Source organism: Bos grunniens, chromosome 15, assembly GCF_055505025.1.
Source record: "Bos grunniens cultivar Pamir isolate PY7600 chromosome 15, Bosgru_T2T1.0, whole genome shotgun sequence".
In the NCBI taxonomy this organism is placed as follows: domain Eukaryota; kingdom Metazoa; phylum Chordata; class Mammalia; order Artiodactyla; family Bovidae; genus Bos; species Bos grunniens.
This window is the reverse complement of record NC_141179.1, coordinates 29,921,043-29,948,169: the sequence shown is the minus strand read 5'-3', so window position 1 is coordinate 29,948,169 and position 27,127 is coordinate 29,921,043. Positions and strand designations below refer to the sequence as shown.

General features: G+C 43.4%; 1 protein-coding gene and 1 pseudogene across 4 annotated transcripts in view; one reads left to right on the top strand and one right to left on the bottom strand.

Annotated features, from left to right (window-relative positions):
- Nucleotides 1-267: 267 nt before the first annotated feature.
- Nucleotides 268-26,959, bottom strand: LOC147357552 (CBY1-interacting BAR domain-containing protein 1 pseudogene; annotated as a pseudogene).
- Nucleotides 26,336-27,127, top strand: part of DDX6 (DEAD-box helicase 6) — a 31,762-nt gene continuing 30,970 nt past the window's right edge. For 2 of the 4 annotated variants that reach the window (XM_086339566.1, XM_086339573.1), the window contains exons 1-2: nt 26,416-26,574; nt 26,782-27,070. The gene's annotated coding sequence lies outside the window, so the exon portion shown is untranslated. Of the gene's footprint in view, nt 26,575-26,781; nt 27,071-27,127 lie in introns of all 4 variants that reach the window. The other 2 variants (XM_086339565.1, XM_086339571.1) reach the window with 2 other exon arrangements.

Genomic DNA, 27,127 nt, shown 5'->3' with positions numbered 1-27,127 from the left:
TTATGGGGCTTGTTTTGTTTTTGCTTTTTAACCCGTTTATCATCTATCTTTATAATTTTTTCTGTAAGATTTCCTCAAATTTGTCTTGCAAGCTTTCTGTTGTGTATTTTTTTTAAATTTCTGTTATCAGGCAGAGAAAGACAAATACTGTATGATTTTACTTATATGTGTAATCTAAAAAGCAAAACAAATGAATAAATATAACAAACTAGAAACAGTCACAGATAGAATAGACAGGTAGTTGCCAGAGTTGAAGAGGGTGGGGGGAGGAAAGAAATAGCTGAGGGAGATTAGAAGGTACAAACTTCCAGTTGTAAAATAAATGAGTCACAGTCATGAAATGTGCAGTGTGGGGAAAGTAGTCAATAAATGTGCAATACTTTACTATCGTGACGGTTTGTAAGTAGACAAAAAAGTTCTGCTATCATATATATTTTTTTGGTTGGCATAAATTTCCTTTAATAATTTCTAAATTCCCAATAGGATTTAATTTTGAGGTTTAACGTATCAAGCCAGTATTATGCTTTACAATTTTAGTAATTCTGGATTCCAGGTCATTTAAGATGAAAATAGAAATGCAAAGTTTACTCAAGAAATTTAATTTTCGTCTTCTATAACATCTAAATCTTCATCCTCTTCATCATCATCTTCTGTTTGTTGATCCTTTCTTAGTGGAGAGGTCAATACCTGTCCTGTTCCAGATACACACTTAGCTGACAATGATCTCTGAAGAGGTAACTTTGAATTTGCTCTTACAATATCTAAACGGGATGAATAATCTTGTGGATACAGAGAATGTCAGAAAACCTCTAATCATCTTCAACAATCTTTTGTATATTTTGGTAGGCAGCAGTGTAGACCTCTAAAGCTTTTCTGTGAAGTAACATTTCGATAGTGATAAATTCTGAAAATACAGTCTTTATATCCTTTATTTTCTGCTTTTCAAAATTGTCAGTAATTTCCTCCAGATGACGAGTTGTTCGGGTCACATCCATCGTAGCTTTTCGTAATTCAGTTTCTGCCTGCGAATTAACATGTCGATCAGATGGGTTTCTCTGATGTGTTCTTTCTAACTGAGTTAATTGTTTAACTTCTCGATTCCTTGCTGTTAATGTTGCTTTGAGATCATCTCACTTCATTTTTACAATGGTTCCATAAGCTTTCAAAGGTTCAATTACTTCGGCTTCAAGTCTTTCAAGCTCAGCTCGTCAATAATCTCGACGTTTGGCAAAGTCCTCAACAAAGTTTTTCAGGCCCTGCTTTAAACGCGGGGTCTCAGTAGAGGCATATACGTGCATTTCATTCACCAGGAGGTCCGCTTTGTCTGGCAGTCTGGCAGTTTTCTGCACATAAGCAGCAAAGATTTGGCACAGCTCTCCAAAATGTTTCTCCACATTTGTGACAGCATCTTGCAGTTGTCTGGTTTGAGAGTCCTGGTTTTCCAAGCTGCTCTCAACATGCCGCCTCACTCACAACTAGAGACCCCAGGCTGGGCCCAATGACAGTCTCGGTGCCCGGAAGTGTCCCGGGGGCACCCATATTTTTAATTTGCAAGAGTTCTTTTTTGTTTGAGTGTTTCTTTTCATAGTGTCTGTTCTTGTTTCATTAATTTGATAGCTACTTATTTCTCTGAGGATATTAGTGATATATTTTCAATTTAATTTCTCTTTTTATTGTAAGAGAAGTCTAAATTTTCAAAAAAAAGACAAGAATGGGTTGTTTTGTTTTGCTTTTTAGTTGTGTCATGCAGCATGTGGAATCTTATTTCCCCAACCAAGAATCAAACCTATGACCCCTAAGTGGAAGCAAGGAGTCCTAACAACTAGACCACCAGGGAAGTCCCCTCAAGAATAGTTTAAAGAAAATTTTTCTTAAATCATTCGAGAGTAAATTGCCATCATGGGTAAATTGCCAATGGTGGGTGTCATACCCATTTTCCCAGTACTTGAGTATTTCCTCAAACAAGATCTACCTACCAATATCATTAGAATCAACACATTAATACTGATACATGACTGCCATCTAATCCACAAAGTGAAAGTGAAAGTGAAGTCAAGTCCAACTCTTTTCGACCCCATGGACAGTAGCCCACCAGGCTTCTCTGTCCATTGGATTCTCCAGGCAAGAGGACTGGAGTGGGTTACCATTTCCTTCTCCAGGGGATCTTCCCGACCCAGGGATCAAACCCGGGTCTCCCACATTGGAGGCAGATGCTTTAACCTCTGAGCCACCAGGGAAGCCCCATCTAACCCACAGACCCCAGTTAAATTTCTCCAGTTGTCCCAGCGCTGCCTTTTATAACAAAGGATCCAATCCAGGACCATACACTGCATTTATTGTCACGTGTCTTTAGTTTCTTTCAGTCTAAAACAATTATTCCACTATTTCTTTGGCTTTCGTAATCTCGACAATAGAATGTCCCTCAGCTGGAGTTTCCTCATGATGGAATTCAGGCTATGGTTTTTGGGAGCAAGAGCATCATGAAGTGATGATGTGTCCTTATCGCCTCTATCAAGTAATAGTGGAGGCCTGCTCCTGCACGCATGCTCAGTCGTGTCCAACCTTTGTGACCCCACGGCCTGCAGCCTGCCAGGCTCTTCTGTCCATGTGATCTTTCCAGGCTAGGATACTGGAGTGGGTTGCCATTCCCTTCTCCAGGGGATCTTCCTGACCCAGGGATTGAAGCCGTGTCTCTTGCATCTCCTGCAGGCAGGTTCTTTACCACTGGTGCCACCAGTACTGCAGGAGGAAATGGCAACCCTGTCCAGTATTCTTGCTATGAAAAATCCCGTGGACAGAGGAGCCTGGCAGGCTGCAGGCCATGGGGTCACAAAGATTGGACACAACTAACCACACACACACACACACACACACACTCATCAGTTAATGCCCAGGTAATAATCGGTTTCAATGTGTCCCAATTTTGAGATTGTTTTGATCACCTGGTTAAAGTGGTATCTGCTAGGTTTCTCCATGTGAAGTTACTCTTTTGCCCTGTGTAATTTAGTAAACATTTTGTGTAGAGCTACTTGGAGACTGCATATATATATCCTGTTCCTCTTCAAACTTCTACTCGTTAGTTTCTTCGGCTTAATGAATTTTTACTATGATGGTTGCCAAATGGTGATTTTTCAATTTATTATTCCTTTTAATTTATTAGTTGTCATTCTAAAAGTAAGGAAAATTTTCTCTTCTACCCATTCATTTATTTATTCATTTTTATATCAGTAGCACGCCCATCGCAGCCGCCTGCACTTTAGCCCACCCGTCACAGCCGCCGATCCCTCGTCCAAGGTAAGGAGCAATGGCTGCGCTTTGCTGGGGCAGCCGTGGAGAGATACCCCACGCCCAAGGTAAGAGAAACCTAAGTAAGACGGTAGGTGTTGCAAGAGGGCATCAGAGGGCAAACACACTGAAACCATACTCACAGAAAACTAGTAAGTCTAATCACACTAGGACCACAGCCTTGTCTAACTCAATGAAACTAAGCCATGCCCGTGGGGCAACCCAACACGGGCGGGTCATGGTGGAAAGATCTGACAGAATGTGGTCCACTGGAGTAGGGAATGGCAAACCACTTCAGTATTCTTGCCTTGAGAACCCCATGAACAATATGAAAAGGCAAAACGATAGGATACTGAAAGAGAAACTCCCCAGGTCAGTAGGTGCCCCAATATGCTACTGGAGATCAGTGGAGAAATAACTCCAGAAAGAATGAAGGGATGCAGCCAAAGCAAAAAGAATACCCAGCTGTGGATGTGACTGGTGATAGAAGCAAGGTCCGATGCTGTAAAGAGCAATATTGCATAGGAACCTGGAATGTCAGGTCCATGAATCAAGGCAAATTGGAAGTGGTCAAACAAGAGATGGCAAGAGTGAATGTCGACATTCTAGGAATCAGCGAACTGAAATGGACTGGAATGGATGAATTTAACTCAGATGACCATTATATCTACTACTGCAGGCAGGAATCCCTCAGAAGAAATGGAGTGGCCATCATGGTCAACAAAAGAGTCCGAAATGCAGTACTTGGATGCAATCTCAAAAACGACAGAATGATCTCTGTTCATTTCCAAGGCAAACCATTCAATATCACAGTAATCCAAGCCTATGCCCCAACCAGTAACACTGAAGCAGCTGAAGTTGAACGGTTCTATGAAGACCTACAAGACCTTTTAGAACTAACACCCAAAAAAGATGTCCTTTTCATTATAGGGGACTGGAATGCAAAAGTAGGAAGTCAAGAAACACCTGGAGTAACAGGCAAATTTGACCTTGGAATACGGAATGAAGCAGGGCAAAGACTAATAGAGTTTTGCCAAGAAAACGCACTGGTCATAACAAACACCCTCTTCCAACAACACAAGAGAAGACTCTATACATGGACATCACCAGATGGTCAACACCGAAATCAGACTGATTACATTCTTTGCAGCCAAAGATGGAGAAGCTCTATACAATCAGCAAAAACAAGACCAGGAGCTGACTGTGGCTCAGACCATGAACTCCTTATTGCCAAATTCAGACTTAAATTGAAGAAAGTAGGGAAAACCACTAGACCATTCAGGTATGACCTAAATCAAATCCCTTATGATTATACAGTGGAAGTGAGAAATAGATTTAAGGGCCTAGATCTGATAGATAGAGTGCCTGATGAACTATGGAATGAGGTTCATGACATTGTACAGGAGACAGGGATCAAGACCATTCCAATGGAAAAGAAATGCAAAAAAGCAAAATGGCTGTCTGGGGAGGCCTTACAAATAGCTGTGAAAAGAAGAGAAGCGAAAAGCAAAGGAGAAAAGGAAAGATATAAGCATCTGAATGCAGAGTTCGAAAGAATAGCAAGAAGAGATAAGAAAGCCTTCCTCAGCGATCAATGCAAAGAAATAGAGGAAAACAACAGAATGGGAAAGACTAGGATCTCTTGAAGAAAATCAGAGATACCAAAGGAACATTTCATGGAAAGATGGGCTCGATAAAGGACAGAAATGGTATGGACCTAACAGAAGGAGAAGATATTAAGAAGAGACGGCAAGAATACACAGAAGAACTGTACAAAAAAGATCTTCACGACCCAGATAATCACGATAGTGTGATCACTGACCTAGAGCCAGACATCCTGGAATGTGAAGTCAAGTAGGCCTTAGAAAACATCACTATGAACAAAGCTAGTGGAGGTGATGGAATTCCAGTTGAGCTATTCCAAATCCTGAAAGATGATGCTGTGAAAGTGCTGCACTCAATAGGCCAGCAAATTTGGAAAACTCAGCAGTGGCCACAGGACTGGAAAAGGTCAGTTTTCATTCCAATCCCAAAGAAAGGCAATGCCAAAGAATACTCAAACTACCACACAATTGCACTCATCTCACACGCTAGTAAAGTAATGCTCAAAATTCTCCAAGCCAGGCTTCAGCAATATGTGAACCGTGAACTTCCTGATGCTCAAGCTGGTTTTAGAAAAGGCAGAGGAACCAGAGATCAAATTGCCAACATCTGCTGGGTCATGGAAAAAGCAAGAGAGTTCCAGAAAAACATCTATTTCTGCTTTATTGACTATGCCAAAGCCTTTGACTGTGTGGATCACAATAAACTGTGGAAAATTCTTAAAGAGATGGGAATACCAGACCACCTGATCTGCCTCTTGAGAAATTTGTATGCAGGTCAGGAAGCAACAGTTAGAACTGGACATGAAACAACAGACTGGTTCCAAATAGGAAAAGGAGTATGTCAAGGCTGTATATTGTCACCCTGTTTATTTAACTTATATGCAGAGTACATCATGAGAAACACTGGACTGGAAGAAACACAAGCTGGAATCAAGATTGCCAGGAGAAATCTCAATAACCTCAGATATGCAGATGACACCACCCTTATGGCAGAAAGTGAAGAGGAACTACAAAGCCTCTTGATGAAAGTGAAAGTGGAGAGTGAAAAAGTTGGCTTAAAGCTCAACATTCAGAAAACGAAGATCATGGCATCCGGTCCCATCACTTCATGGGAAATAGATGGGGAAACAGTGGAAACAGTGTCAGACTTTATTTTTCTGGGCTCCAAAATCACTGCAGATGGTGACTGCAGCCATGAAATTAAAAGACGCTTACTCCTTGGAAGGAAAGTTATGACCAACCTAGATAGCATATTCAAAAGCAGAGACATTACTTTGCCAACAAAGGTTCGTCTAGTCAAGGCTATGGTTTTTCCTGTGGTCATGTATGGATGTGAGAGCTAGACTGTGAAGAAGGCTGAACGCCGAGGAATTGATGCTTTTGAACTGTGCTGTTTGAGAAGACTCTTGAGAGTCCCTTGGACTGCAAGGAGATCCAACCAGTCCAGTCTGAAGGAGATCAGCCCTGGGATTTCTTTGGAAGGACTGATGCTAAAGCTGAAACTCCAGTACTTTGGCTACCTCATGCGAAGAGTTGACTCATTGGAAAAGATTCTGATGCTGGGAGGGATTGGGGACAAGAGGAGAAGGGGACAACAGAGGATGAGATGGCTGGATGGCATCACTGACTCGATGGACGTGAGTCTCAGTGAACTCCAGGAGTTGGTGATGGACAGGGAGGCCTGGCATGCTGTGATTCATGGGGTCGCAAAGAGTCGGACACGACTGAGCGACTGATCTGATCTGATCTGATGGACGTATAGATTCCTATTTTATTCAATGTATTATAACCTTTGACTGTCATTATTTATTTGATGCTCAGATTTTGTTAATGAGAGTCCCTGTCAAGCCCCTTTTATATTCTTTTGCTTTGTCTGCATTATTCTTTAAGAATCTCTTTACTTCTGACACAGAAAGACGGTCCAGGTTTATCTTGTGCATTCCCTATCTCAACTCTGGAATCAATCATTTCCTCAAGGGTCCCAGGTTTCTTTTAGTTGAGGATGGTATTTAGACACCAGGATTTGGGCAGTAGAGGTGTTAATTGCCATTGGAGTATTGTTGCTTCCGGGATTCCCAGGTGGTGTTAGTGGTAAAGAACCTGCCTGCCAATGCTGCAGACATAAGAAACACGGGTTTGATCCCTGGGTCAGGAAGATCCCTTGGAGGAGGGCACGGCAACCCACTCCAGTATTCTTGCCTGGAGAATCTCATGGACAGAGGTCCATAGGGTTGCCAGCCAGAGTCGGACAGCACTGAAGTGACAGCACGCATGCGTGCACGCATTGTTGTTTCCAAGCTCTCTCTCAGCAGATACAGCTAGAAAATATGTGTATCCAGAACTCCACTTGCAGATACTTGCCTTTCCCGGATTCTAGTCATTCTTATTCTACTTAGATACCCATAACCTGTTCGGGGCTACTGTCACATCCAGCCCCCACCCCATTCAGATGCCATCTTCCCTCCCTTTTGGCTTAACATATCACACTGGCTATGGACATAACTCCTTACTCTGCTCAAACTCTGATCTCCCAAACTGTATGGCTGCCCCTGCCTCTCCTGGACAAATACTCTCCTTGCCCTGCCCAGGCTCTGACACCAAGCTTGGGCCTATTGCCACCTACCCCTCAATGCTTTGGGCTTCCCAAGTGATGCAGTTGGTAAAGAATCTGCCTGCCAGTACAGGAGATGCAAGAGACTTAGGTTTGATCCCTGGGTTGGGAAGATCCCCTGGAGGAGGAAATGGCAACCCACTCCAGTATTCTTCCCCAGGAAATCCCATGGACAGAGGAAGAACCTGGCGGGCTGCAGTCTACGGGGTCTCAAACAGTTGGACATGACTTAGCAGCAGCAGCAGCAGCCTCAATGCTTGATGGCCTGTCTGACTCATCGCACTTCTAATACCCTGGCAGGCAGCTGCTGCTGCCACTCCCACTCCCTCTGCAAATACTCTCTTTACCCGACTTGGGCTCGATACCTATGTGGATTCCTTGTCACTCTACTTAGACTTCAACAGCCTATACCTGGCTGCCAGTGTCATGACCACTGTCCCCACCCAACAAAAGTCCTGCCCACCCTGCTTTAATACCACCTCTCCCAACCCCTCATAGATATCTATCTGCTCATACCTATGGCTTTGGGACTAAATTAGTGAAGGGGAATAGAAGAGAGGAAGACAGGAGGCAGGTGTCTACCTAATCTGTTTTCTGTAAGTAGTTTTTTTCTATTTGTTCTGGTCTCATCTTCACATAAGAGGACATTCTCAGATATCTAGTGGTTCTTGGTTGTCTATGTGGGGGTGGGTGGGTGGAGGGGAGTGTTTGCTTATCATCTAGGTACTTTACTGATCTTGCAGGTCTGTTTCTTTGAGGAACAGCTAAAGGCTGTATCTTTAGGTTTTTGTCTCTTTTACCTGCTCCAGAAACAAGACCTCCAGCTTTCTGATGGAATGAGAGGAGAGGTTGCCCAGCCATTTGGGGTCAGTGAGCAATTCTGGATGTCTAACAGCATTTTACCCAGACTCTCAATCCATCTCCTGTTCATAGTCCCTCCTCTCCACAACTTCAAGAGGTACCAATGTCATCAGTTCCTGAGCCTTTGCAAGTTGTGGGGTGGAAATCCAAGTTGCTTCTTGCCTTTCTCTGTCAGTTTAGGAAGCCACTTCCCTGGTTCTGCTAATTTGGTCATCGTTCCTCTCCTCTCTTGTTCTCTTTGTTCTTAAGCAGTGTTTGGTTTTGTTTTGTTTTGTTTCAGTCTCTTTTCTGTCATTTTAGTAGAGTTTCGAAAGGAAGTGGAATTAAATGCGTGTTTAATCTGGCGTTGCTTACTGGAACTCCAGTTTGAACTTTCAGGCTTTTAATTTGCCTTCATGACTCAGTATCAAGGTCAAAAGCCCAAATACAATTTTTTTTAATTGCATCTTCTTTTAACCCCTCATCTTTTTAGTTCTTTGTGTTTCTTTCCATTTGGCTGTTCTTACCATTGACCTATTTGCCATCTCTTTCACTGTCCTATAGAATCCTCATTTTGCAATAGCAACAATAACAGTAATAAACAAATCTTGATTTCTCCCTGTTGACGAATAATTATTTGAGCCAAAGTATAACTTGGGAACAGCCTCTCAGAAAGTGCTTAGAACAGTTCAGCCCATTAAATGTCAAAACACAGTTATATCAGTTTTTGAGACAGAGGGCTCTATTATATTAAATGATGTATTATTTGCAGTTTACACAATCCAGATTATGGGTCACTGTGGCTATAATATTTAAGTAAGAAGGAAGGATATCTCCTGAGGAGTTGTGACCCTTGATGAGATCAAGAAAGATGTTATCTCCTAAGGAGATCTAGTTAATATAGATACACAATACATACCAAAGGGAAAGGAGGAAGCTCAAATGGGCAAAGAAAATTTTTGTTTAAATTTTTCTTGTCATGACATAAAATATAAAATTATAAACTTCATCATCCCTTAGCCACAGATCAAATTTACCCCAAGGCCTGGTGATTCTTCTTCCTAAATATCTCTAGAACCTACCACTTCTCTCCCTCCACACTTGATTCCCATTCAAACCTTCATTTCTCACCTGGACTGCCTTCTGACCTTCCTGCCTCTTGCCTAGCTTCATTCCATGCATCTAATTTCTTTTTCTAAAAGACAAATGCAGGGACTTCCCTGGTGGTCCAGTGGCTACGACTCCGCCCTCCCAATGCAGGGAGCCCAGATTCTATCCCTGGTCAGGGAACTAGATTTCACATGTCACAACTAGGAGCCCATATATTGCAACTACAGATCCCACATGCCGCAACTAAAACTTGGCACAGCCAAATAATTAAAAAAGAAAAAAAGTGTGATTGTGGCTCTTGTCCAGGTCACAGTTTTAAAATTCAAAGTTGAGTGCTTTCAGGGGAGTGTGGACTCTGGCAGTCTGTGGGCCCCATTGCTTCCTCTAGGACATTGATTTAAGCCACCTGCCTTCCCCTGAAGGCACTTGAGCTTCTGATTCCCTGCTTAAATGATTTCTCCATTGCCCTCAGGTAAACTACAAACTCTATCTGACCTACAAGACCTGCACGATCTGGCCCTGCCCACCTCTCTCCAGCCTCATCTTTCCCCACAGCTCTGTTCTCTTGCCAACTGGAACTACTTTTATTTCAAATGTGCCAAACTGCGTCTTGCCTCCAGGCTTCTCATTTTCCCCTCCCCATTCATCTGGCTAATTCTGACTCATACCTCTGTCTTAGTTTAGACTTAATTTCTTTTGGAAAACCCTGCCAGTTATGTGCCCCCTCCTGCTGACTCTTGCAGGGAACTCGGTCTACTTCCTCTATAATAGCCCTTATCACACATAATTATAATTACTGGTTTATTGTTTTATTGTTCTATCCCCAGAATGTGTCAGTATTTCCACATAGGCTGTTTTTTGCTTAGTCACTCAGTCATGTCCAACTCTTTGGGACCCCATGGACTGTAATCTGCCAGGCTCCTCTGTCCTTGGGGATTCTCCAGGCAAGAATATTGGAGTGGGTTGCCCTCCTCCAGGGGATTTTCCCAACCCAGGGATTGAACCCAGGTCTCCCGCATTGCAGGCAGAATCTACCAGCTGAGCTACCGGGCATGTGTGCTGCACTGCTCAGTCGCCTCCGACTCTTCACGACCCCTTGGACTCACTAGGCTCCTCTGTCCATGGGGTTTCCCAGCAAGAATATTGGAGTGGGCTGCCATTTCCTTCTCCACAGGATCTTCCCCACCCAGGGATTGAACCTGGATCTCCTGCGTTGCGGGTGGATTCTTTACCACCTGAGCCACCAGAGGAGCCCAAGTTATAAACAGTATTTCTGAAATAAAGTTGATCAATTTAATTTAGACCTCTAGGTTTCTGTCTTAGATGAATGACGATACCCTTAACCAAGATATACAATACAAGAAGGTCAGGAAGGTTGCGGGGGTTAGACACAGGATGAAAGGCTAGTGAGGCAGCCAGGATAGATGTATCTAGTCACTAGATGGGACACAAGCCTGGTTATACAATCGGTGGTTAACAACACACTGAATACCTGGTGACCTCATGATGGGTGAGATCATCTGCGAAGGAAAAAGAGAATCAGGAAAAGTGGAGTCCTTAGGAGTCAGGTGAGGAAGATATGGAGAAACAGTGATTATTCAACAAAATGTAACACTGGAGAGTAACATGTTCCCATGTGTGTTTTATAAATTCCCCCAGGATGTTTGCTGGTATTCTACTGGGAGTGTGAGAGAACAAAGAGAGCTATGGGCAATTGAGTTTGGAAAATCCTGATCTAAATAAATTTGAACACATTTCTTCTGTGTAGGATTTTACATTTAATATATTCACATTGTGATTTCCCCTGAAGGCAACATATTCATTCGTTCATTTAATTCAACAAACATCTTTTACGTTCTAGAATATGGGACTATTCAGTAAAAATCAGATAAGGGTCCCTGCCCTCAAGAACCTGCATTTCTCAGAAAAGTCAGATATTAACTAATTAAACAAATTAACTGCAAGTGAGCTAAATGCTACAGAGTTGAAGCACAGGATGCTAGAAAGGTGTTTAATAGGAGGAACAGGAACACACTTTTTCATTAGAGCCACTCAAGGGACCAGTGTTCTGTGGAACCAAATTGAGGAAGTGTGGCTGTAGAAAGGTCAAGTAGGCTGAGAAGTGGAGCATATGTCTGTGGATTTAAAAACAAAGAGGTCATTCATGGTACTAGTGAGAGCTGTTTCACAGAGTGGGAGTGGATGAGGTCTAGACAGACAATCCACTCTTTGGTCAAGTAAGGGAAGAAGCAACAGGGCTGCAGCTGCAAGAGGAAGAGAAAGTCAAGGGTAAATCTTTAGCTTTTAGTCTGAGGAGTCTTATACCGATTTGCAAGTTAAAAGAAAAGCTAGACAGTTTGCACTGAAAATAGTGAGGGCACTCATTCATGTATTCACTTGTACATGTTTGGTATATTCTTTGCTCCAGGGACTGTACTAAGCACTTGGGATACAGTGGGGAATAAAATATACTTTGTATTCCATGCTCACCTATATTCTAATAGGGAAGACAAGCAGTAAGCAAGTAATCATGGTGGACTTCCCTGGCGGTCCACTGGTTAAGACTTCATGTTTCCACTGCAGGGGGCAAGGGTTCCATCCACGGTCAGGAAACTAAGATCTCACATGCCATGCAGCCAGAAACAAACAAACACCTCCCCAAACCAAGTCATCATGATGAAATATAATAATTAGAACTCTGATAAGAATTATGAAGAAAATAAACAAGATCCTGTGATAGAGGACAGGGTGTATGTGTGTTCGGGAGGGTCTTTGAGGAATGACATTTGCTTGAAGAACAAGAAGCCAGCTGTGTAAGGAGAGAGGAGAAGTGCTTCTGTTAGAGAAAACAGCAGGTCTTGAGGGGGGAAAGAGTTTGCTGACGTTAAGAACTTCCAAGGGCCACTGTGGCTGGCGTAGACTGAGCAACAAGCAGAGTTGCAGGAGCTGAAATAGGAAGGATAGGTAGGACTTGGATAATATAGGCCCTTGCAGACCAGGGAAGGGAAATGGGAGCATATTCTAAGCATGTTGGGAAGCTATTGACAATGCAAGGTGCTGACGCTGTCATTTACATGAAAAATATCACTGAGGATGTGTGGAGAATAGATTGGGATAAGACAAGAAGGGGCAAGTAGGGAGCCCAGTTTAGGACACAACAGCAGGAAACAGGCCTGCTGCTGCTGCTGCTGCTAAGTCACTTCAGTCATGTCCGACTCTGTGCGACCCCATAGATGGCAGCCCACCGGGCTCCCCCGTCCCTGGGATTCTCCAGGCAAGAACACCGGAGTGGGTTGCCATTTCCTTCTCCAATGCATGGAAGTGAAAAGTGAAAGTGAAGTCGCTCGGTTGTATCCGACTCTTAGCGACCCCATGGACTGCAGCCCACCAGGCTCCTCCGTCCATGGGATTTTCCAGGCAAGAGTACTGGAGTGGGGTGCCATCGCCTTCTCCGAGGAAACAGGCCAGTGGAAAACAATTCTGTCTGGTTGATATTGGAGGCAATGGGGTAATAAGGAGCAGACAGATTCAGGAAATATTTTAGAGATTGAACCCATAGGACTTGGCGACGCATTGGATATAAGACATCAGGAAAAGATCTAGGATGAGGAAGTAGAAATTGAGATAATATGTAATTCCTTTGGAAGGATTATTTTTGAAAAGGAGACTAAAGGGAACGTACAGTTTAGTTTGCTCAAGAGCCCATTCAGTAAACGTTTACTGAGCACCTATCAAATGTCAGGCTTTACGTCAGGTGTTGGACGTATAAAGAATGAGGCATAGATAGATCCAGTACTTGTGAACCTACAACCAAGTTATCTCTGATACCAAGAGATGTGCACAGTAATAGAAATTTGCACAATGGTGGCACCAAAATGGGAGTGCTTCACTCTGCCTGGAGCATTAGAAGGAAGGAATGTCAGGGAAGATGTAAGGCTAGATTCTGTGGAAGATGAGTCTAGAGGTAGAGAAGGGAAACTGAGGACTGAACTCTGCAACCTTGAGTTTTTGCACAAAATAGCAAGCAGTCAGGCTGCCCCAGTGGCCCAGCAGTAAAGAATCTACCTGCAATGCAGAAAATCCAAGTTTGAAACCTGGGTTGGGAAGATCTTCTGGAGAAAGGCATGGCAACCCACTCCAGTACTCTTGCCTGGAGAATCCTATGGACAGAGGAGCCTTGTAGGTTACACTCCATAGGGTCGCAAAGGACAAAACTGAAGCGACTGAGCAGGCACACACACGGGAAGCAGTCATCTGCTGCCAGTCAGTAATAGGTTAGAAGACTTGAAGGAATGTTACATATTTTGTGTTCTCTGTAGGTGAAGTCACCGGTTTTGCACTTTCAGCAAACAGCAACCTGACCTCAGTCACAGGGCATTTTATGTTCATCCAGAGATAACATTGAGAGCATATCTCCAAAAATGTCATCATCTCCTCATGTTACTTATTACTCTGTTATTTATTCAACATTTTTTGTTGTCGTTGTTCAGTTGCTCAGTCGTGTCCAACTCTTTGTGACCCCACAGACTGCAACATGCCAGGCTTCCCTGTCCTTCATTATCTCCCAGAGCTAGCTCAAACTCATATTAATTGAGTCAGTGATGCCATCCAACCATCTCATCTTCTGCCGTTCCCTTCTCCTCCTAGTCAGCTCCGTGGTAGCTCAGACAGTAAAGCATCTGCCTGCAATGCAGGAGACCCGGGTTTGAGGAAGATCCCCTGGAAAAGGAAATGGCAACCCACTCCAGTACTCTTGCCTGGAAAATTCCATGGATAGAGGAGCCTGGTGGTCTACAGTCCATGGGGTCGCAAAGGGTCGGACTCGACTGATCGACTTCACTTTAACTTTCTCCTCCTACCTTCAATCTTTCCCAGCTTCAGAATCTTTTCTAATGAGTCAGCTCTTCACATCAGGTGGTCAAAATTCTACAGCTTCAGCTTCACATCAGTCCTTCCAATAAATATTCAGGGTTGATTTCCTTTAGGATTAACTAGTTTGATCTCCTTGCAGTCCAAGGGACACTCAAGAGTCTTCTCCAGCACCACAGTTTGAAAGCATCAATTCTTCAGCGCTCAGCCTTCTTTATGGTCCAACTCTCACATCCAGACATGACTACAGGAAAAACCATAGCTTTGACTATACAGAATTTTGTCAGCAAAGTAATATCTCTGCTTTTTAATACACTGTCTAGGTTTGTCATAGCTTTTCTTCCAAGGAGCAAGCGTCTTTTAATTTCAAGGCTGCAGTCACCATCTGCAGTGATTTTGGAGCCCAAGAAAATAAAGACTCTCACTGTTTCCACTGTTTCCCCATCTATTTCCCATGAAGTGATGGGACCAGATGCCATGATCTTAGTTTTCTGAATGTTGAGTTTTAAGCCAGCTTTTTCACTCTCCTCTTTCACTTTCATCAAGAGGCTCTTTAGTTCCTCTTTGCTTACTACTATAAGGGTGGTGTCATCTGCATATCTGAGGTTATTGATATTTCTCCTGGCAATCTTGATTCCAGTTTGTGCTTGATCCAGTCTGGGATTTTGCATGATGTGCTCTGCATATAAGTTAAATAAGCAGAGTGACAATATATAGCCTTGACATACTCCTTTCCTAATTTTGAACCAGTTCATTGTTCAATGTTCAGTTCTAACTGTTGCTCCTTGACCTGCATACAGATTTTTCAAGAAGAAGGTAAGGTGATCTGGTATTCCCATCTCTTTAAGAATTTTCCACAGTTTGCTGGGATCCATACAGTGAAAGGCTTTAGCCTAGTAAATGAAGCAGATGTTTCTCTGGAATTCTTTTCTCTGGTTCTTCCGCCTTTTCTAAATCCAGCTTGAACATCTGCAAGTTCTTGGTTCATGTACAGTTGAAACCTATCTTGGACAATTTTGAGCATGACCTTGCTAAGCATGTTAGATGAGTACAATTGTGTGGTAGTTGGAACATTCTTTGGCATTGCCTTTCTTTGGAATTGGAATGAAATCTGACCTTTCTCAGTCTTCTGGCCACTGCTGAGTTTTCCAAATTTGCTGGCATATAGAGTGCAGCACTTTAACAGCATCATCTTTTAGGATTTGAAATAGCTTTTAGGATTTGAACTAGCTTTGTTCATAATGATGCTTCCTAAGGCCCACTTGACTTCCCACTTCAGGATATCTGGCTCTAGGTGAGTGATTACACCATTGTGGTTATCCGGATCATTAAGAACTTTTTTGCATAGTTCTGTGTATTCTTGCCATCTCTTCTTAACATCTTCTGCTTCTGTTAGGTCCGTACTGTTTCTGTCCTTTATTGGATATTTCATCTTTGCATGAAATGTTCCCTTGGTATCTCTAATTTTCTTGAAGAGATCTCTAGTCTTTTCCATTCTGTTATTTTCCTCTATTTTTTTTTTTTTTTTGCATTGTTTGATTAACAAGGCTTTCTTATCTCTCCTTGCCATTCTTTAGAACTCTGTCTGCAGATGGGTATATCTTTCCTTTTCTCCTTTGTTGTTAGCTTCTCTTCTTTTCTCAGCTATTGGTAAGGCAACAAATAAGTCGACATTTTTAATTGTAACTGAATTTTTTTCCTTCCAGCTTTATTTATAATTATTTATAATTGACATCCAGCACTGAATAAGTTTAAGGAATACTGAATAATGATTTGACTTACATACATCATGAAATGTTTAGTGACCATCCATCATTGCCTACAGATATAAAATAAAAGAAATAGAAACAAAAATTTTTCTTGTGATAAGAACTCTTAGGATTTTCTCTCTTAACCATTTTCTTGTACACTATACAGCTGTGTTGATTATATTTATCATATCGTACACTACATTCCTAGTAATTATTTATGTTATGCATGGAAGTCTATACCTTTTGATTGCCTTCATCCAATTCCTCCTGCCCCAACTTGCCTCTCTGGTAACCACAAATCTGAACTTTTTTCACTATGGGTTTATGTGTTTGTTTTTTATTAGACTATAGTTGCTCGGACACGACTGAGAGACTGATCTGATCTGATCTGATAGGTGCTTTACACCACTGTGTCAATTTCTGGTGGACAGCAAAGTAAATCAGCCACCTGTATACATATATCCCCTCTTTTTTGGAGTTCTTTCTCACTTAGGTCACTACAAAGTACCAAGTAAAGTTGTTTGTGCTACATAAAAGGTTCTCATTAGTTATCTGTTTTGTAGATAGTGGTGTACATATGTCAATCCTAATTGTTTGTTTTTGAAGTATAATTGATCTACAAGACTATGTTCATTCTATTACACAGCATAGTTATTTGGTATTTCTACATATTTCAAAATGACCACAATAAGTTTAGTTACCATATGTCATTACAAAGAACATAGTTATTGATTATATTCCCCGCACTGAACGTTTCACACCCACAACTCTTTTATTTTGTAACTGGAAGTTTGTACCTCTTAATCTTCCTCACCTATTTCTTTCTTCACATCACCCTTATTCAACAATATTTCATAAACATTTTATTGTGTATCTGGCATGAAAGAAAGTGAAGTTGCCTAGTCGTATCCGACTCTTTGCGAGCCCATGGACTGTAGCCCTCCAGGCTCCTCCGTCCATGGAATTTTCTAGGCAAGAGTACTGGAGTGGATTGCCATTTCCTTCTCCAGGGGATCTTCTCAACCTGGGGATCAAACCTGGGTCTCCTGCATTGTGGGCAGACACTTTACTGTCTGAGCCACCAGGGAATCCTGGTATCTGGCATAGAATAAACGAATGAACAATGAATAAATGAACAAAAGAATAAATGGTTGAATGAATAAACAGGTAAAGAATTACAGCTGTCACTGACACTAGAAACAAGGTTTAACTAAAAATTCGATAGCGATCATATTTTTAGCTACCCCACCTTTAGCATCGAAACCTTTAGCTACCTAGATCACCCATTATAAAAATAGCTATTGTTTACTGAGGCTTGCAATAAGTTAGGCCCTCTGCTAAGCATTTTATGTGTTATTTCTCATGTACTCTTCTCACAACCACCCCAGAGACAGAGGTATCATCCTGATTTTCCAGATGAGAAAACAGGTTTAGGGAGGTTAAATAGCTGAGGAATTCAATCCTAGCTCATACTCCAAAGTCAGGTCTCAACACTATGCATAGTTTTCATTCTTCCCCTACTTCCAAAAGACAACTATGCTTTTGCATAACTATTACCTGATCTTTTGAACCTATACTCTGAAAATGTTACTGAAATCCTTAGGAATAGGATTTCCTACTCCTCCTACTTTTGTTGGCTGGAAGAACACAAGAGGCATCATCTACAAAGAGGGAAAGTGATCTTCAACCCTGGTGCCTCTGATTGTTGGCACCTAAACTGATACCTCTACCATGGTCATCATTTCACTCTTTCCTACAAATTACCAGCCAATGAGTGTGGAGAATCCTAGTGATCAACAAGTTTATAAACATGAACTAGTTTTGCTATGTGGAATAGAGAATTATAAGACAATGATGCTTGCCTTCAAAGAGTTTCCAATCTAGTAGAAGAAATATGATCACACACACACAAAAAAAACTCAATAAAAGCAAACTAGCTAGTGTGTAACTGGATACTAAATTATGTGGCACAGCCTCTCAACAAAGAGCTTGGGAGACAGGACATTTGGAGTCAACTGGGGCAAAGGAAACCAACATATATTGATCTTTTTTGTTTTAACCTAACATACTTAGAATGTGTTAGATATTTTGCTAGACTCTCCACATATGTGATATTTTAATGTATCAGCCAGTCTTATTTAACAAACACTTTCTGAGCTTTCTACTATATTTATACAAAATACTTTACGATGTGTTATTGATGAAAGACATAGGAACATGACTTGCTTCCTGTCCTCAGTGAGCTTAGAAATAAGACATATGTACAAATGGCTCTGAAGGCTTTCCCCGTGGCTCAGCTGTAAAGAATCTACCTGCAATGCAGGAGCTACAGGTTCTATTACTGGGTCGGGAAGACCCCTGGAGGGCATGGCAACCTACTCCAATATTCTAGTCTGGAGAATCCCATGGACAGAGGAGCCTGGTGGGCTACAGTCCATAGCATCACAAAGAGTCAGACACAACTGAAGCGAGAGCACACAACCACAAATGGCTATGGTCAAGGCTATAAATAACAGTGGTTGTATAATTTATTGTCCAAGTTGGAATAATTTTGAGAAAAAACAGAAACACTATTAATAATGACTGTGGAGCAATCCAGGCATTAAACACAGACTACTCTGAACAATCCAGGTTGTATTATCTCAGCAGGGAAAGAGCTTGAAGTGGTGGCCAGCACAAAAGAGCAATTGGGATGCATCAGTGAAACCAGAAATGGGCTGAGTTGGGCTTGCTGCTTGGGAGGCCACAGGCAATAAACATGCAAACAAAGGCACAGGCAATAAACAGGCAAACAAAATAATTTTAGGCAGCTTAATGTGGTAAAGAGTGAGGGGGTAAGTTGCTTAGTCACTGAGTCGTGTTTGACTCTTTTGTGACCCTCATGGACTGTAGCCCGCCAAGCTCCTCTGTCCTTGGGATTTCCCAGGCAAGAATCCTGGAATGGGTTGCCATTTCCTTCTCCAGGGCATCTTCTTGGCCCAGGGATCGAACCCGTGTCTCTTGCATTGGCAGGCGGATTCTTTACCACTGAGCCACCAGGAAAGCCAGGATGGGGAAGCAGACTATTTATAAAGGCACAGTCAGTGGAATTCCCTGTCGTTCCAGTGATTAGGGCTCTGCGCTTGCATTGCCAAGGGCCTGGCCTCCAACCCTGGTCTCGAGAAACTAAAACCCTCTAAGCCTCATGACACAGACAAAAAAAAAAGTCATGTTCATCTCAGAGGCAATAACATTTAAGCTGAAATTTGAATGATGAGAAGAATCGAGAAATTGAAAGACAAAAAAAAAAAAAAAAAATCTCAGGTAGAGTAGAGATCCAATCCCATGGATGGAGGAGCCTGGTAGGCTGCAGTCCATGGGGTCACTAAGAGTCGGACACGACTGAGCGACTTCACTTTCACTTTTCACTTTTCAAGTAGAGTCTAACCTCAGTGATCTGCAGGTCAGTAGGACCAGCCTCACATTCATGAGGTTTAGAGTGAGGAGGTTCCAGAGGCTCCCTACTTAGTGTGAAAAGAAAGGAGGGGATTTAAATTTTATTCTGTAGGCAATAGAGAATCACTAAAGAGACTTGAACAGAACACTGATATGACTGGAAAAATTACCCCGATGCTAGTGTATAAGGTGGGTTAGCAAGGGAAAGAGGTTAAAGCAAGAAATCCAGGTAGCTATTGAAATAATCCAAGCAAGAGAAAAAAACTCCTGGATTGGGACAGTGGCAGTAATAATGGAAGAGGAGAGATGGAAGTGATACCCCAGAGCTAGGACAGGTAGGATTTCATAACTGGATGGTGTCACCCAGCAGTGTCAGTCCCGAGGTAAATGCTAGCTCCTCCCTCCTCTCACTCAGGTAATGGAAGTGAGGAAGACTATTTTTGTTTGTTGTTTAGAATCAAGAAAAATCTGGACAGGAATTCAGGTTCAAGTTAAGAGGAAGAACTATGGTCTACTGCCTAAGATTGTGCTCCCAAAGCAGGGGGCCTGGGTTTGATCCCTGATCAGGGAACTAGATCCCACATGCCGCAACTAAGACCCAGTGCAGCCAAATAAATAAAATTTAAAAAAAAAAATGAAGGCAGTTACCATCGGTATATTTTATTTTAAAAGGGATAGATGTGAAGGGGGGTTTTCCTGGTGGCTTAGTGGTAAAGAATTCACCTAACAGTGCAACAGAGGCAGGTTCAATCTCTGGATTGGGAAGATTTCCTAGAGAAGGAAATGGCAACCCACTCCAGTATTCTTGCCTGGGAAATCCCATGGACAGAGGAGCCTGGTGGGCTACAGTCCCTGGGGTCCCAAGAGAGTAGGATGCAACTGAGCATCTAAATAGCAAAAACAACAAAGATGTGACAGTTAAGAGACTCTAGAGATAGGAAATGTGATACTTTATCCTCCAAGACAGAATCAACAGAAGTCTGTTGTGGGAGGTGGAAAGTTAATGAAGTGTCTATGGAACATCTTTGATTTTAAGGTGGGCTTATGAATAGAAGATGGAGAAGGCGAATGGCACCCCACTCCAGTACTCTTGCCTGGAAAATCCCATGGATGGAGGAGCCTGGTAGGCTGCAGTCCATGGGGTCACTAAGACTCGGACACGACTGAGCAACTCCACTTTCACTTTTCACTTTCATGCATTGGAGAAAGAAATGGCAACCTGCTCCAGTGTTCTTGCCTGGAGAATGAATCCCAGGGACGGTGGAGCCTGATGGGCTGCTGTCACGGGGTCCCACAGAGTCGAACACGACTGAAGTGACTTAGCAGTAGCAGCAGCAGCAGTATGAATAGAAGAAAAAGTTTGGAATGCTGCTGTGGGAGAAAATTTGCCCAACAGCGATTCTCATCCTTGACTACATTATACTCTTCCTGGGAACTTTAAAGCAAAAAATTATACTGGACCCCTGCCCCAAGGGTTCTGATTTAATTCCTCTGAGTGGGACCCAGGCACCCATGTTTTCAAAAGTGCTTGTGTTGACACTAATGATTAGCCCTGATTGCGAACTACCAGAGAGAGTTTCTAGGGCCTCAGAAAGGGCTCAGCTGATGTGTGGAAGCAAGAATTTGTTGTTGAGCCAATTAGCTTGGTTTCAGGGCTCTCTCTAGCACCAACATTCCCCGAGTAGAAGCTGTGAAACAGGAGCATGGCTCTTGTTTACTGAGGTTGGTAAGGCACTAAACTGAAAGAGAATAGAGGCTGGGGGAAGAGAACTGATGGGCCCACCACAGATTGCCTAATCTGAAAGAAAAAGCTGAGGTTCAGATGAAAGTCGATAAGCCAATAATAGCAACACCACATAATTGGTTTTTGAGGCTATCTACCAACTACAAAAATAAAGCAACTTCTACAATTTCTTTGGAAAAGGAAATGGCAATTCACTCCAGCATGCTTGCCTGGAAAATCCCACGGGCAGAGGAGCCTGGTGGACTACAGTCCATGGGGTCGCAGAGTGGGACACAGCTAAGCACAGCACAGCACATGCAAATTCTCATTTAGTCTCACATAGCTCTAGGTCCTAGGACTTCCCAGTTGGCTCAGTGGTAAAGAATCCACCTGCCAAAGCAGGAGATGCAAGAGACATGATTTCAGTCCCTGCGTCGGGAAGATCCTCTGGAGTAGAAAATGGCAACCCATTCCATTATTCTTGCCTGGGAAATCCCACTGACTGAGGAGCCTGGTAGGCTACAGTCTATGGGGTCACAAAGAGCCAGACACGATTGAGCACTCACCGCAGCTCTAAGTCCAATTTCCCCCATTTTATAATTGGGGAAACTGAAGCTCTGATGTTAAGAAAGTTTCCCAAGTTTATGGAGTTAACAAGTGGCGGAATCGGAATTTGAACCCAGATCTGACTGACTCTAGAACCCAAGCTCTGATTGGGCAGGAAGTAGAAAGGAGGGAAGATAGGAGCCTGTGGGAATCTACTGGTTTGAATGGGCTTGAGATTGGCCCTGAGGAAAAGAGATGAGAGGGTTTCCGAGGGAAACAATGGAAGGTGAGGGAATGGGTCCTGAGGAGACCAGAGCAACAGAGGCATTGGAGAGAGAGTGGGAAATCAGACTGGAGAGGCACACTGACAGGCCTAATCTTTCAAGAGAATGTAGATGCCATGTGGTGAAAAGGTACTGGGAGATAGGGATTATTCACCAGGCTTTCCCGGCAGCTCAGTGGTAAAGAATCCACCTGCAATACAGGAGTCGCAGGTTTGATCCCTGGGTCAGGAAGATCCCCTGGAAGAGGGCATGGCAACCCACTCCAGTATTCTTGCGTGGAGAGCTCCACGGACAGAGGAGCCTGGTGGGCTACAGCCTATAGGGTCGCAAAGAGTCAGACATACCGAAACAACTGGGCATGCACACGTGCATGCAAGGGGTTATTCAGGAGGTGGTTGACATGATAAAGAATAACTTTAAAATTCATCAAGCAGGTAAAGAGCCAGAAAGTTCACTGAGGAAACCTCTGCACAGAATACTTTTTATTCCTTTGTTCCCTGTCTTGTCCTGGAAGCCACAGATGTGACTTCACCCACCCATGGTATTCAGGGCTGCAGACTGCCCAGCCCTCAGCTCTAGGCTATCTTCCCAGGACTCGTACCTAAGATCATAGTTCTATTTTCAAGGATCAATAGAAGGCTCTGCAAATTGACTAGAGGCAGGAAATCAGGCCCAGGCACTTTGTCATGATCGTAACTACTGTGGCAGAGAAGGTTATTCAGAAATATAATGTTGTTACAAGGTCCTGGGTACAAAGGAGGCACCATGCACATAGCAACAATTCCATGGGATTGCCAGGGTCCCCATCAACATCACCGGTTAGCAACTGCCCCAAGCTAACTCAGAAAGTACCTGAGAAGACCAAGACATCATAGATGGGACAGTGTCAATTCTTTCTTGATCTGAGTAAACCAAATTAAAATCATACCTAAAGAATCAGTTTCCAGATTTCAGGATCTTTCCAGTCACACATTGTTTTCAAATTAATGAAAGTTAAAGTTGCTGGTGTAAGTAAAGAAAACTCAAGAGGGTAAATTTACAGCTAGAGTTCTCTGAGTGATGAACAGAACATAAATAATCCTGGGACCTGAGGAGGTCAGAAGACACCTCAGGTGAGTTGAGCTAGCTGGCTGTGGTACCCAGGGAAGGCGGAGATGTTATCTGTCAAAAGGAATAAAATTCTGCAGACCAAACATGGTAGTTTGGGGGAAATGTGTTTAAGGCACTCACTTTCCTCCTTGTTTTTAATACTGTTTTCCTACTTTTCAACTTGAGTTTACTCTGGAACATTTATTCCAACAAAATGTGCCCGGTGTGCTCTCTCAGTGATTAAAGATGTCTGTTTTATAGGCATTAACTTCGGTGAGTACTTGCACCAGGGCTTACCTGGTGGCTCAGTGGTAAAGAATCCGCCTGCCAAAGCAGGAGACATGGTTCAATCCCTAGATTGGGAAGATCTCCTGGAGGAGGAAATGGCAAGCCACTCCAGTGTTCTTGCCTGGAAAGTCCCACGGACTGAGGAGCCTGGTGGGCTATAGTCCATGGGGCTGCAAAGAGTCAGACATGAATAAGTACCCATGGCACACAACTTGCACTTCTCTGAGGCTATCTTTGCTAAGCTCTCGGTAGGCTGACGCTACTTCATTTTCTTCTGGTGTATAAATCAAAGAGGCAAATTTTACCAGTTCTAAAGTCCAAAGAAAATGGTACTTGGCTCTTTGGGTTCATTAGCCTTAGTTAGTAATTATTAGATGTTGCTCAAGCAAATTTGGAAAAGAATTTTTTTGAACTTTCTTTTGGAAAATCAGAACATTTTAATTCAAATCATGAAGGAAGGAAAATGCTGTACTAGAAAGCTTAGCCAGGTGTGATATAGTCATTTTCTTTAGGCTGTGGTGTGGATGAACCTTTTTTCTTCTGGGTAATGAATATATTTGCTTACAGTTTGAGTTTTTAAAAAAACCATCACGCTTCCTTAAAAAAATCTTATAGAAAGCAAAAGTATGAAACCCATTTTAGCCTGTTGAAAGCATTTGGGTTTTTAAGATAGTATCACAGATGTATATATTCCAGGTTTAAATTACTTAGAATTCTAGGTTCTAAATATTATAAATTATAGTTGAAATTTTTTGTCTAGTTATTTTTCAGTAAATAGCCAAGGGCAAGATGTGAAGCTGGCAAACAGTATTTGCTGGGAGGGCCCATTACTATGATTGAATTCCAGGTAGTATTTTTCAGTTGCATCTCATTCTTATACACACACACACACATCCTGTTGTTTCAAACGGAGATACTGAAAACCTCAATTCTATTTGTGAATCTTTTTCTTTTTTAAGGTATCTTTCCTACAGACAGATTCTCTAGGAGCCAGCCAACAATCCAGGCCTAACACTTCAGCTTTCAGCTTCATAGTTGAAAAAAAGTAGGGGGAAGTGAGAGTGACTAAAAACAAAATAAAAATGACCAATACATTTTGGGAAACACATTATTAGGTGACCTCACTGGGGATAGCACACCCTCAGTAAACCATATTTACCACAGATCCCCCAATATATTATACTCAATAAGGCCAAAGGGTTGGATTTATGTAATATTTTTAAATATAAATTTTATAATGTGTATGAGGTGTCATATTTTCTATCATTTTTGTTAATCTGTTTGAACTAGAGAGAAAAACGGTATTGAGATAGTTGAATTGGATCCATCAATCAGTAAACTGAACCGAGAAAAGATCTAAGGTTTCATAATTTGATTCTATACAGTCCATACTTCTCACAGAGAACTGAAAAGGGCTGACATAAATAACTCGGAAGGAGATCTTATAAAAACATCATGCAGAATCTTTAAAGGTGTTAGCCCTGGCAGGATTCCTAGGTGAGAACGGGCAGCTATTTCATGTTCTACTCTTGGTTGCCTTCTCACTTTTGGTTTTCGTCATGACCTCAGCCAGGCCCCCTTTAAAGGTAAGAATTTATTTGTGAATACAAACCCCTTTCCCTTGGCTGGTCTCATTTTTTGAGAGGTCTAGGAGAAAGAGACCGGAGTAGGCTGTAGCCTGTTTTAAATCCCTAGGCTCCTCTCCCTCCTACTCACTTCGTGTCCTCCTCCACTTCACATTCCTGCTACATGGAAAGACAGTGGGGCCTCAGACCTCAACATTTTATTAAACAACCACTTAGCCATTCTCTCTCCGGTATGGACTCAAGATGTTGGTTATTTCCTTTAGATGAGTGGGTTTTTTAAAAGCTGGGTGGGCGACCACATGCTACAAATTTAGAATTAAAAAAAAAAAACCAAAACCAAAAAACTGTTAAAAGGACCGTTAAAAAAAAATCTCAACAACAGCCTTTTCACATTTCTTTAACACCTCTTCTTTGGCTGTGTGGAAACAAAAAAGACCACCAAATAAGAACAAGTTATTTACTCAAAGCTTGCTACAGTAAGAGAGCCAGCCACCTTCACTTAGCTGGGGACTCACACGCCGACAGTTAAAAATAAAGGGGCGGGTGGGGATGGGTGAAGGAGGCTTCAGGGTTTGCTCTGATTGGAGGTTAACTCGGGGAAGCTGGAGGCGGGCTAACTAGAAGCGGGGAGTCTAACGTGATTGGTTTAGGGGAACATATTTGGCTTTCTCTAATTGGTCCAGAGTTGGAAACACAGGCAAAGATTAGGGAAGCTGGAAGTCAATGACCGAGTCTGGCTCATTCTGAGCTGATCACTGCAGAGGTTGTGGTTTGGCTTCGCGTGTTGGTTTCAGCAGAGGTTGTGGGTCGGAGTTCTGTTGTGAACCTATGGTCTGGTCATTGCCCGGTATATTGTCTCTCAGTTGAGTGAGACCCAGGTTTTTATTTTCCTTTAACCTAGCCAACTTGCTAGCTTCCGATTTTTGTTTTACCTGGAACAAGACTGCATTCCTGTTACTTCTGTTAAGGATAAACGGAGACACTAGAATATGAAAATTATGGGAACAAATACATAAATATCTTTCTGATGAGGGTCAGGCTGGGGAAAGAATTACGCTTGGTCTTCTAGTTCATTTCCGTACAGAACTCCTATTCCCATCATAACTGGCTCTAGCGGCGTTTCCTTCCTTCTGGGGAGGCTCGGCCTCCCTGGTTCCCTCTCTTTGAGAATTGCCCTTTAGTGCTGAGAAAGCGTGGATCGCTGCTCTAGTCTCCCACTTCCCTCTCCGAAGCTCGCTTTCTGGGTTCCTGCCCTGGTCGCACCCCAGCTACCCAGCACCCCACCCCCGCCCAACTCTTCCCACAGCCTTCTCCACCCCCGCCCCCGCCCGCCCGCGCACAGCGCCCCCTGGCCCCCGCCCCGCGCTCTCCCCGGGGTTCTCCCTGCTGCACCCGTCCCGGCCGGTCCCCTTTCCAGTCCCCACACCCGGGTGCGTGCCGGCGCCTCCGGACCACTGGTTCCGCGCGTTCCTGGATGAAGGCGCGCCCCGGAGGGGCTCGGACGCGGCCCCTTTGGACCTGCAGCAGCTTCCCTGGCCCGCGAGAGATGTCAGGTCAGCTCTCTCGTCCCCGAATCGCTAGCGGGTCCTTGGTCAGGAATAAGCAGATCCTCCTCGGGTCCCAAGCCCTTGACTTCCACTTTGGGGGGAGACTCTTACCACCCACCATTCCCGGATCATTTCTCCTTAGCTGTGGAAAGGCAGTTCTCCTTTCTCTTTGAAGGGATCCATATTTCCCTTTCAACTTCCCCTCCATTTCAGCCCCCGCAGGCTCCCCGTCGGTGGAAAAACACTGCCCTCCATTTTCTCCTGAGGAAGGCTCCTCGGCCCGGATTTCTCCTGACGCGAAGCAACGGAGGCCGAGGAGCCACGACGGGTGCAGCCGCGGCAGCTGGGCGCTCGCCATTTTGCGCGGAGGAGGAGCCGCGGCGGCCGCCATGCGGAGAAAGGGTGGGGGGGGGGCGGTCGGCGACTGAGGGGGCGGGGGAGCCGAGTTAGCTCAGTCCGGGCGGCGGCTTCGGCGGCGCCTTGAGAGCGGGCAGCGGCGGAGGTAGGACTGAGCAGCCGGGGAAGCGAGCGGGCGGGCAAAGGCAGGCCGGCCGGAGCT